This window comes from Peromyscus eremicus, chromosome 1 (assembly GCF_949786415.1).
Source record: "Peromyscus eremicus chromosome 1, PerEre_H2_v1, whole genome shotgun sequence".
NCBI classification, from domain to species: domain Eukaryota; kingdom Metazoa; phylum Chordata; class Mammalia; order Rodentia; family Cricetidae; genus Peromyscus; species Peromyscus eremicus.
This window is the reverse complement of record NC_081416.1, coordinates 158,106,821-158,119,621: the sequence shown is the minus strand read 5'-3', so window position 1 is coordinate 158,119,621 and position 12,801 is coordinate 158,106,821.

Below are 12,801 nucleotides of genomic sequence, written 5' to 3'. Positions count from 1 at the left end.
CCAAACTGTGTTTCTTTCACTGGCCTTTCTTAGCTTATTGGCTCTAATTCTAAGACCAGGGCATATTTCTTTCACTGGCTCTGATTCCAGGGACAAAGTGTGTTGCTTGAGTTCTGGGTTCAGAGATAAAGTGTTTCTTTCACTGGCTCAGGTCCCAGATCCAGGCTGTTTCTTTCTCTGGTTCTGGGCTCCAGGGTCAGGGTGCTTGATTTCCTGCTCTGTGATTGGTTGGTTTCACTGATCAGTTGGTCAGAAGCAGAGATGGCCCTGATTTCAGAGCCAAACTGTGTTTCTGTCACTGGCCTTTTTAGCTTTTTGGCTCTAATTCTAAGGCCAGGGCCTCTCGCTTTCACTGGCTCTGATTCTAGGGACAAAGTGTGTTTCTTTGGCACTGGTTTCAGAGTCAGGGCATGTTGCTTTAGTTCTGGGTTCAGGGATAAAGTGTTTCTCTGGCTGAGGTCCCAGATCTAGACTATGTTTCTTTCACTGGTTCTGGGCTCCAGGGTCAGGGTGAGTTTCTTTAGCTGGCCCCTTCTCCCCCGACCCCCGCCTCCCCTCCCTCCTTTCCTGCCTTTTTGTCTCTTTGAGACAATGTTTTACTTTGTATCTCTAGCTGGACTGGAACTCACTATGTAGACCAGGCTATCCTGGAAAACAGTGATCTGCCTGCTTCTGCCTTCTAAGTGCTGCGATTAAAAATGTGGGCCACTACATCCCACTTAAGACTTAATTTTTAATGTTGCTCAAATAATATAGGTCTGAAATTCTGGAAGGTTTTGGTAGATAGTTGAAGTCACAGCTGTCAGAACAGCAGGAAGAGATGAGAATATTTTTCTTTATTCCCCCAAAGCAGAAAACATGCAAGTATTATGTGACAGTATTCCTGGTGAAGGTATAGCAAGTATCTCTTCTGATCGGGAAGCAATGGCAGAGCAAAGTAAGGATATTATCAAAGTTCAGCTGGTGAACCAGTGAGTTTTATTGGAGTTATATGCAGGAGTGCAGGTGTGGGATTACCTCCAAGAGTAGAAATAACTCAAAGACAGCTGCATCACAGGAAGCCCATCCCAGGATGGGTGACAGCTCCCAAAAGGTGAAAATATGGAACTCACTGTACAACTTGAAAGCAACTGGACCAGTTAGAGATTACTTCTTCCAGGCTGCTCAGTAAGGTCAGTCCTTACTGCTTGTATAACCTTGGAAAAAGAGGAACCCGGGGAATCTAATCAGTTTCAGGGACCACCTAATGCTTTTGAGTTATGTACTTGTTGATTTGTAAAGAACATTTCCTGTACAGTGGAATATTTTGACTCCCTATAGAACATACTCCAGGATGGAATGTTTTATCTCAAAAGATATTGCTATACAACAGGTCATAGTCTTTGACAAGAATGGAAAGGGCATAGAGACAGTAACAATAGGATTAAATATCTGAGTATTAAAACAACTTTACTTTGGACACAAGTTAAAGAAATAAATCCCTAATCTACATCTTATTTCATAATAAAGGGGATTGGAGGAGGAAGACATTGTTAGTTACATAAAATGTGAATAGTTGGGTATAGTGGCTCATACCTCTAGTGCCTAGAGATGCTGATGCGGGGTGATTGAGAGCTTGAAGCCATGTTGTGCTGTGTACCAAGTCCCTGTCTTCAATAACATGATTTTAAGAAATCTTATAAAATACTTGCTAAGAAACAAAAGACACTCAGTGTTTCTAGTGGTAAAATAGCTGAATGACACTGAGAATGAGGAATTGAAGGGAATATTTGAACTTAAAAAGGACTTGTCTTTAGGAACAATGTAACTGTGGAATTAAAGATGTAGGTTGCACAACTTTGTAAATACCCTAACATTTAGAGAACACTTTAAAGGGTAATCAAGGATAGCGTGCCATTTTTAGCAAATCAAAACTTAAACATTGTCGGGAAGTGGTGGCACATGCCTTTAATCCCAGCACTCAGGAGGCAGAGCCAGGGAGATCTCTGTGAGTTTGAGGCTCTGGTCTACAGAGCAAGATCCAAGACAGGCACCAAAATAACAGAGAGAAACCCTGTCTCAAAAAAAAAAAAACAAAAAACAAACAAACAAAAAACTTAAACATTATCTGGGCAGCGGTAGCACACCCTTTTAATCTCAACACTTGGGAGGCAGAGGCAGGCAGATCTCTGAGTCTAAGGTCAGCCTGGTCTGTATAGTGAGTTCCAGGCCAACCAGAGCTACACAGTGACATGTGTAAACAAATCAAAACAAAAAACTTTTTAAAAATTAGGATTTTTTTTTGTAAAATATATGAAAATGCCAAACAAAATGTTATTTTTATAGAGAAACTGAATGGATAGCAAAATCAGATGGAAAAGAGGTGTAACTCCTACGGACTCATAAAAGCTTCTTTTGTTTGTTGGTTTTTAATTTGAGACAGGACCTTATTATGTAGCCCTGGCTGGCCTGGAAGTTTATATGTAGACCAGGCTAGTCTCAAACCCACAGAGATCTACCTGCCTCTGCCTCCCAAGTGCCGAAATGGCATGTGCCACCACCCTCCACTTTTCATTTATTTTTGATGTTTATAAATATTAAAAAAGGCAACATAAAAGCAATGGGATATTTGACACCGCATTTGATAACCTGATGTTATCAATATCTGGTTTGAGGGAAGTAGTTACAAGTCTCAGTGTTCATCAAATATCTTGGTTCTACTTTTGGTGTGCTTCATTCTTGAAAATAGTGGTTCACAGATGTAGGTGCTGCCCAAAGCTATGATATTAGTAGAGGCATGACTGTGGAGACATTTGTCCCTGGAAGTAGGACATATGAAATTATAGTCTTCAGCCCAAGCAATACTCAACCACAGCTGAAACAGGCATTGGAAGTCTAGAGCAAAGAAAACTTGCTCTTCTAGAGGATCTGGGTTTGGATTTTAGCACCCATGTCAGCCAGCTCACAACTGCCATAACTCCAGCTTCATCGAATCTGACACCCTCTTTTGGCCTCCTCAGGTATCCGAATATACATGGCATATGCGTGTGTGTGTGTGTGTGTGTGTGTGTGTGTATGTGTGTGTGTAAGATGAAGTGCTAAACGGTCTTATTAATAAAAAAGCCAGGAGCCAGTTATTGGGGTTAAAACCAAGAGATCAGAAAAGCAGAAAGAAGCCAGCCACATTCTCACCACTTGGAGATCCTCAGCCAAAGAGACCTACTTCCTATGTACCCATGCCTATATGCCTTTCTGTTCTGCCATCTCAGTTCCTCTCTCCGCCCAGCTACATCACTTCATTTTCCTGCCCAGCTCTGTCACTTCCTGTCTGTCTATACAGACCTCCAGACCTTTATGGTCAGTGCTGGGATTAAAGGTATATACCACCATGCCTGGCTCTGTTCCCAGTGTGGCCTTGAACTCACAGAGATCCAGGTGGATCCCTGCTTCCCAAGTGATAGAATTAAAGGTGTGTGCTACCATTGCCTGACCTCTATGTTCACTATAGTGCCTGGCTTTTTCCTCTGATCCTCAGATAAACTTTATTGGGGTACACAAATAAAGTATCACCATATATACATACATATGTATGTATATATATGTATATGGGGGGTTGAGACAGGGTTTTTCTGTGTAGCCTTGGCTATCCTGGAACTCACTCTGTAGACCAGGCTGGCCTAAAACTCACAGAGATCACCTGCCTCTGCCTCCCAAGTGCTGGGATCAAAGGTGTATGCTACCACTGCCTGGCAAAATATTATACTTTTTAATCAGTGGGCCAGGCAAAATATGGTGTCACACATCTTTAATCCCAGCACTAGGGATCAGAAGCTGGTAACGTTGGTTATCAAATACTCAGGTGGCTTTTGGAGGGTTTGTTTTGTTTCTAGACAGGTTCTCATTATTTAGTTCTGGCTAGCCTGGCTAATATGTAGATCAGGCCTCGAACTCAGAGATACCCCATCTTTGCCTCCCAAGTGCTGGGATTAAAGGTGTGTGCCACTATGTCTTGCCAGCTTTAGGATTTTTGAATTGGTGAATTCAATTGATCCTATTAAAATGGAATGGGTGTGCACACATACAGGACCTAGTGACTGGAGATGAGTCTATTCTTGGCTTGTTTTTGCTTTCTATAATACAGGTAGTTACTTTTTTAAAAGTTCATTTAAGGGACCACAGAGATTGCTCAGCAGTTGAAAGCACTTGCTGCTCCTCCAGAGAACTTAAGTTTGGTTCCCAGCACCCACACGGCAGTTCACAACTGTCTTGTAACTCCAGTTCCAAGGAACCTAAATGCTTTCTTCTGGCCTCTTAGGGAACCAGGCACACACGTGGTACATATACATACATGCGAGCAAAACACTCATACACATAAAGACCTTACTTTAAAAAACAAACAAATTGAAAACAAAAAACCTTTGAAGATACAGCAATTGAAACACCACACTCACACACCCCTTACATGCAAGCCTTGAAACAAAAGACCCCAAACAGTAACACAGACAGAAATGGTCACTCTCTAAGTAAAATAGCCAGGCGGCCCTTAATCCCAGCATTCAGGAGGCAGAGGCCGGCAGATCTCTGAGTTGGAGGCTAGCCTGGTCTACAGAGCTAGTTCCTTGACAGCCAGGGCAACTCAGAGAAACCCTGTCTCCAAAATCCAAAACCCAGAAACAAACAAAAAACAACAAGGTAAGGCCGACACTCTACACACCCGCAGTGACTCCAAGTCTGGTGTCACACACTCAAAGTTGTAAGGATGTAATTTCAAATTCAGAACCTCAGTAAGCTGACAGAAGCCAACCCCCGTTGGTGCGCACGCGCAATGGTGTGCAGCAATAGTAGTGCACACACCACACACGCAGGCATTCAGTCACCGTCACGCCCTTGCAGAGCCTTACCATCGCCTCTCACAGACCAACCCACACCCGGGAACTCGCCCGGGACGGCTTACAGTTCCCTGCGCTCTCGCGCTTGCTTGCTGCACATCTTGAAGCACAAGCGCAAAGTGGAAAGGGTTGCGCCGCAAAGCACTCTGGGGCTGGTAGTTCTCGGGTCGGATTCAGCAGCTAGTTGAGGGCACGGGGGGGGGGGGGGGGGGGGGGGGCAGGCCTCAGCCCTCCTGCTCGCACGCGGTGACGTCACGGGCCTGGCTCACAGAGCGTGTTTCCATAGCCTGTGGCACCGGGAGGTGAGTTAGGCTGTGCAGGAGCGAGGTGAGGGGCCGGCTGGAGATGGAGTGTGACGAACCGTGTGGGGACCCAGTGGACACCGCGAGGCGTTGTGTGTGTGTGAGGGAGTGTGTCAGTGTGTTGTTGTGCATAACTATGTGAGCGTCTCCAGCTGTGACAGTGTGTTGTCTTGTGTCACTGTGGGTGTGCATGCCTGTGTTCGTTTCTTGTGTGTGACTGACAGGAAAACCGAATGCTTGTGAAGGTTTGTGATGTGCTGCTGTGTGTTTACGTTTTCCAGAGAGCCAACTGTGACATTATGTGTGCCTGTTTCTGTGTCTTTACATGAACTGCGTGCAGTTCTGCGAGTGACGGGGTGGTGGGACCGTGGACCTGATGGGCTGGGATCTACTCTGTGGTTATGAGGTGCAGGGAAATTAAAATTACTTGCCCAGCTTCACGAGGATAACGAGTGCTAGAACCAGTACTCAAACACAAGCACTTGGCTCTAGGCTTCTTGCTTTAAAAAAAAAAAAAAAAAAAAAAAAAAAAAAAAAATTAATTAAATTTTTTTTTTCTTTTATGTGTATGAGTATTTTACCTGAATGTTTGTCTGTCCACCATTTGAATGTCTAGTACCCTGGGAGGCCAGAGGACGGTGTTAGATCCCCGGAACTGGAATTACAGATGGTTCTGAGCCACCATGTGCATGCTGGGAATAGAACCCTGGTTTTCCATCTCTCAGCCACCTACTTCGTGCTTCCGATTAAAAATCGTTTTGGGGGCTGGAGAGATGGCTCAGCGGTTAAGAGCACTGGCTGTTATGAGTTCAATTCCCAGCAACCACATGGTGGCTCACAACCATCTGTAATGAGATCTGGTGCCCTCTTCTGGCCTGCAGGCATACATGCAGGCAGAATACTGTATACATAATAAATAAATCTTAAAAAAAAAAAAAATCGTTTTGGTTCCTGCTCCCCAACACACATATTTTGAGGGTTAAAAACAGGAGGATGCTGGAGAGAATTATCTCTGGAACTAGGGAATTTTAGGTCATGGAGGTTTGATATGGACGTTTCCCTTCAGTCTGAATTACGGAATGGAGTCAAAGACATTGTCGTGAGAACATACTGAAACTGGTTTTTTTTCAGGGAAGGAAAGTCCATCTTCTTCCTTGTAAGGCCACTGAGTTGGACATCTTAGTTTGTCCATGTCAAAAATTATGTCATTTTTGGTACTGAGACTTAGTCTATAATTCTTTTAATGGTGTACCAAGTAAGCTAAGTTTTTGGTTTTGACTTTTGCACTTAATAAAGAAAAATGTTCTCATTTCATTTTCAAATGTGAAAATAGAATACAAACAATAAAAGATATTGTGCACTAAGTGTGTTGGCTCCTGCAGTTTTAACTATGTGGAAAGAAAGCTTCTTAAGGATTTGCCTAGTGTCATATACCAAGGGCAGGAGTTGAAGAACTTCGGTCTAGAAGCTATACAAATCTGTCTTTTCCATTACACATTTTTTTTTGCAAAGACTGATGCTCAATTCAAATTTAGAAACATGTCACCAAAAATATGTTTATCTGATGTTCATCAGATATGTTTATCAGATATGATATCTGATACAGATATCAGAATAGAACAGAAACTTGAAAGCAGTTCTTTTAGGCAAGTGCCATTTAAGGTCCTTCCAGCTGCCAACAAGAATGCAGTGATTTTCCTCTCCGGTTGGAGAGGATTTTTATAGACTATTTCAAGTTGTATTACATTAAGGAAATGACATTCCTCAAGACAGCTGGCTGCTGCTGTATATCCAGAATTCTGGTCAGACTCAACTCTCCCATTTTCAGAAGACATGTTGGCTTTCAGAGGTCTGGGATGCTTCCAGCTGCACAGGTTGCTGTGGCAATGTCTCACTCAGGCTGGTTTCTGTGGCACAATTAAGATGACAGTTGCCGTTGAAAATGCTGCTGTAAGGGACACATCACATCAGTCCTCAGATCTTGTTGAATATTTTCCACTCAGACATCACAGCTTTTTTAAAGAAAAGATTTCTTCCTATTTATGTGTATGTGTGCGTATAGGTACCTGCCTGACAAGCTTGCTGGGAACCAAGCTCTGGTCCTCTGAAAGAACAGCAAGAGCTCTTAACCCACAAGCTGTTTCTCCAGCCTATTTATTTATTTATTTATTTTAATGAAACAGGGTCATATCTTACTATGTAGACCAGGCTGGCCTCAAACTTATAGAGATCTGTCTGTCTCTGCTACTCAAGTACTGGGATTAACAGTGTGTGCGACCTTGTCCAGACATCATTGTAGCTTTTTGAATGACCGACTTTGGAAAAAAAATTCATATATGACTACACTGTATTCCATAATTTCTACTCTTCCTTCTCCCTCTTCAGTCCTCTCACGCTCCCACTCTTGAATTCCTGACCTCTTATTATTATTGTTATATGCAATCACACACACATACAGCCTAGCGAGTCCATTAGTGTTAGGGCTGACCTCTTGGGATTGGATAACCTGTCATATCTGAAGGAAGCTTATTCTACCTCTTTCAATGGCCTTTGATAGCCTGTAGCTCTGCATTTGAGGGAGAGGTCTTATGAAATTTCCCACATCTACATTGTCAATGTTAACTGGGCTGAGAAAGACCAGCTTTTAAATCATACTTCATTTGAACCCTTAGAAGGCAGCTGGAGAGACAGCTCAGTGGTTAAGAGCACTTGTTCTTACAGAGGATCCATGTTTGATTCCCACGTCACACCTCAAAACCTAAACTCTAGTGCCAGAGCACCCAAGAGCCCTCCTCTGCTCTTCTTGGGCACTGCAGATATGATGCACAGGTATACATGCAGGCAAAACATCCTTACACATAAAATGTGAAGGAATTTTTTTTAATTAGAATTGGTTGCTTAAACTTCTTGAACATCAATTTTACTTATTAGTAAAATGAAGATAGTAATACCTACCATTTCAGTTTCTGAAGCTTACATGAGGTTAGCATGAGCAACATGCATAATGTCACTATGTAGATTACAGGATGCACAATATGGCTTATATTGATTTATACAACAATTCTGAGCACCTACAATAGCTCTGGCATTGTTCTACTACTAAAATGTACAAGAGAGCCAAAGAAATCCTAGCTGTCTTAGATCTTGCAATCCTGGGTTGGAAGACAAAAAATAAAATGTGTGGGATAAATGGTAAGAATAAAAATAAATCAGGATTGAGACTAGAGAAATGGTTTAGCAGTTTATGAGCCCTTGCTTCTTTTCCAGAGGACCTGGGTTCAGTTCCCAACATCCATGTCAGGTGGTTTACAGATCTCCTGTAACTCCATCTTCAGGGGATCTGATGTCCACTTCTGGCCTCTATTGGCACTCACACACATGTACCAGGCAAACAGACACATGGTTACATACACATTAATAAAAAAATAATAAATCTTGCAAACTACAACAAAATCAGGCTAGGGGGGAAGGTAGTGACCAGAAGGAATTCTGTGTAGATAAAAATAATTCAGCAAAGTCACCTCTGTAGCCACAATAATACAGGTAGGAATAGAGAGATAGTGAGTCATGTTGATTCCTAGGAGAAGGGAGTTTCAGACATAAAGAAAAGCAAAAGCAGATACCACAAGTGGTATCCATAGTGTTTGAGTAGCAGCAGGGAGACCTTTGTCTGGAGAGGGGGAAGAAAAGGGAGAAGGGTAGGAGATAAGATCAGAAGCATGGCAAGGGCTTTCCTTGCCATGTCAGCCATAGGAAAGGCTTCGTTTTTTGTTGGATTTTGGCAACATATCCTTAATATAAGTCAAGACTCCTGTGATTGACTTCAGCATGGCCTTTTCATCAGATATTGGAAAAGGTGAGTTGTCCCACACAAGGGGGAGATGAGGATGATAAAAGAACAGTAGTCCTGTCTTTGTGATTCTCACATGGGAAACAGAGCACTTTGTCCTCACAGAGCTGTGGTGTGAATCCTAATTGGTCTTAATAATAAAAACCCAGAGCCAAATATCAGGGTAAATGCTGAGCGATCAGAGAGACAAAGGAGCAAGCCACAGCCACCTCTTACCTTGCCAACTCCTCAGCTGAAAGAGAACTGAGTTCCTGTCTCCTCCCACCTTATATTCCTCTCTCCACCCAGCCATATCATTTCCTGTCTCTACCTCCCTAGTGCTGGGATTAAAGTTGTGTGTGCCTCCCAAGTACTGGGATCAAAGACATGAGATCCCAAGTGCTGGAATTAAAGACATGCAGCACCACAGCCTGGCTCTATGGTTAACTAGTGGCTAGCTCCACACTCTGATCTCCAGGCAAGCTTTATTTGTTAGAGCACAAACAAAATATCACCACATTTCCCTTTATTTGTCTAAAATTTAAAAAGGTTATAAGAGAAACTATATACAATAAGTACAATAACTATATACAATATATACAAGCAATAAATACATCAACAATGTTTAATCCATTAACAATTGACAAATTCAGAGAGAATACTCCGTGTATCTGTCCTATCTTGGTGTGTCCAAAAGGTTGTACCTAATTCACTTTCTATTCTAACTTGCATTACCAAAATTATCTTTTAATGTCTCTCAACCTTATATACTTTACACCTCTTTAGTAAATTTCTTTCCTGAATTTGGTAACAAGGAAAACTATAACTATAACTATAAAGTCTTCAACTCCATCAGAGACCTGAGAAGGATATAATATTCCTGAGTAAGCAGGAAGTGCAAGCGACTTCCAAAAAATGTGAGAAATGCCAGAAACAGCTGGCTGCCTGGACAGTCACCCAAGTTTCCTCTGCAACATTGGGGCATCCATCTTCGGCTACAGGCCTAGAATATCTGATACAATTCTCTTTGAAGTATGATTTTCTGAAGGGCTGTCCTACCTTGTCTTGGCAAGGTTTGGCAGTCCTGTCTTTTGTGTCTTGTTTGTCCATTTGGACAGCATACTGTCAGCAGTCAAAGCAAGGGCATTTTCTTGCCCAGTAGCTAACTTTTGCCCCAAAAAAGTAAACTCCATATGGAGTTTCTTTGATGCCTATCATCTTCTCTGAAGTAGACTGGTGCTGCCAGGAGCAGGCATGTCTCATTGTCATTAAAAAAAAACAAAAAAAAAAAAAAGAGCCGGGCGGTGGTGGCGCACGCCTTTAATCCCAGCACTCGGGAAGGCAGAGGCAGGTGGATCTCTGTGAGTTCAAGGCCAGCCTGGGCTACCAAGTGAGTTCCAGGAAAGGCGCAAAGCTACACAGAGAAACCCTGTCTCGAAAAACCAAAAAAAAAAAAAAGAAAAAGAAAAAAGAACCTATGTTATTAAAACATCTTAAATGCCATATTCTGTAGATCTCTGAAATGTTTGAAGATGGCCTGTCTATCTAAAATATATCTCTGTTTGATCATCAAAACATACCTAATAACCTAATATGACTACAAGTTTAATTGTAATAGGTGACTAACTACTAACCTGCATTTCTTTATTATCCTAAATAGTTTGTAATAACAACTTTCAAGGATTAGAAATTTGCATTACATTGTTAAATGAGTTGCATAGGTACAATACCTTGAACAAGAGTAGAAATGTATGTACAGTATGTTCTAACAAAATAATCTCAAATTTGTATCAATATATAAAAATCCATATCAATGTAAAATATTTAAAACTAGTAGTTGCTTTTTTTGGTTTAAAAGTTGATTCAGCCGGGCAGTGGTGGTGCACGCCTTTAATCCCAGCACTTGGGAGGCAGAGGCAGGCGGATCTCTGTGAGTTTGAGGCCAGCCTGGGCTACAGAGTAAGTTCCAGGAAAGGCGCAAAGCTACACAGAGAAACCCTGTCTGGCAGGGAGGAATAAAAGTAGATTCAATAATCTACCTTTTTATCCTATCTCTATACCCCTTTTTTCTTTTCAGAGTAGATTCAATAATGTACCCTTTATCCTATACTTTCTATACCCCCCTTTTCCTTTTTTTTTTTTTTCGTTTTTTTAACCATTGCCAATAACTTGTAACTAGTCACCCCTAAACAATGACCAAAAAACACCAACCCCCACCTCTTGGGAATGTGGGCATTGTGTTCTTAAGTTTACTTCCTGTTGTCTGGGGCAACAGCATCTTTAGGGGATCCTGTAAGAAAAAATTGGGTTAATTGTCAAGTCCTGGGAGAGGTAGCTGAATCATTTGTTGTCAAGTCTTTGTATAATGGGAAAGTGCAGAGCTTGTCTCAACTCTTGGCTAGAGTAGTCTGTAAGGCTATATCATCTCAGCTAGCCATGTCAAAATTGTCCTGAGCAGTTTGTAGTCCAAAGCTGATCTTTGGGTGATGATTGTCAGCTTAGGGTATTACCATAGTCCTGATGGAATCATCATTATGGGGCCCCATCCTCCTTTTAGAGACTTCAAAGGTCACTGTTGGGCATGGTCATGGTTCATTGCAGAAAACTTAAACATTTTAAATGTCATATACAGCAGATCTCAAGAGATTAAAGGATCAATATTTGTTATGTACATTCAGAGTCTGCATGCTTATGTTGTGTGTGGGGTTCTGGAGCACAGAAGAAGGTATTAGATGCCCTCCTCCATCACTCTTCACTTATTCCTTTGAGGCAGGGTCCCTCCCTGAAACTGGAGCTCATGTTTTCTCAACTAGGCTGGAAGCCAGCCCCAGCAATCCTCCTGCCTCCACTCGCCTTGGAACAGAAGTGAGTGTGGATTCTTTGGTGTCTAATAAGGTGTGACTTTTGGCTGAAAGCTATACCACACTCAATACAGTTATCGGCCTTTTCTCCTGTGTGTTTCCTCATACAAAGAGCAAGAGATGAGATCTGAGGGATTAATAGAAATGGGTTAATTTAAGTTATAAGAGCTAGATATCTCAATTTTCTCAAGGTTCCCCCGAAGGTACTAGCATCCCAGACAATAGGAAGTAGTCTAGAAAACAACACCCACGTTCCCAAAATATTGGTTTGGTATGTTTGTTATCATTTAAAGGGAGTTGGTGACAAATTGTTATTGATTATAGTAAAAAACAAAAACAAAAAACAAAAGTTAATTCAAAGATCTCTTTCTAAAAGAAAAAAGGATATAATCAAAAATTATGAGCTAAAAGGGTAGATTATTGAATCTACTTTAATCCAAAAATCAACGATTAACAATTAATTTCAAAGCATTTTATATTGATATGGATTTTGGTTTATTGATACAAATTTAAAGTTATTTTTACTATATTATATGTCTGTTTCTACTATTATTATGGGGTATTGTGCTTATGCAACTCATTTTAAATGTATAATTAAGAAATAGATTAATAGTCATCTATGATAGTCAAACTTATATTCATGTTAGGTATGTTTTCAAGGTCATACACAGATATATTTAGATAGATATATGATCTTCAAACATGTTAAAGACCTACAGAATATGGCATTTAATATGTTTAATAACCTTAGGCTTTTCATTGTAAGCAGAAGTTTCTGCCCCACCAGCAACTCCAAAATACCCAGCAGCCATTTCCCAAATAATTGACTCAGAGGCTTAATATTACTTATAAAAGCTCAGCTGGTAGCTCAGGCTTACTAGAAAAATGTAAATACTTTACATTGGATTAGATTATTTTATATTGTATACAAATTATATATA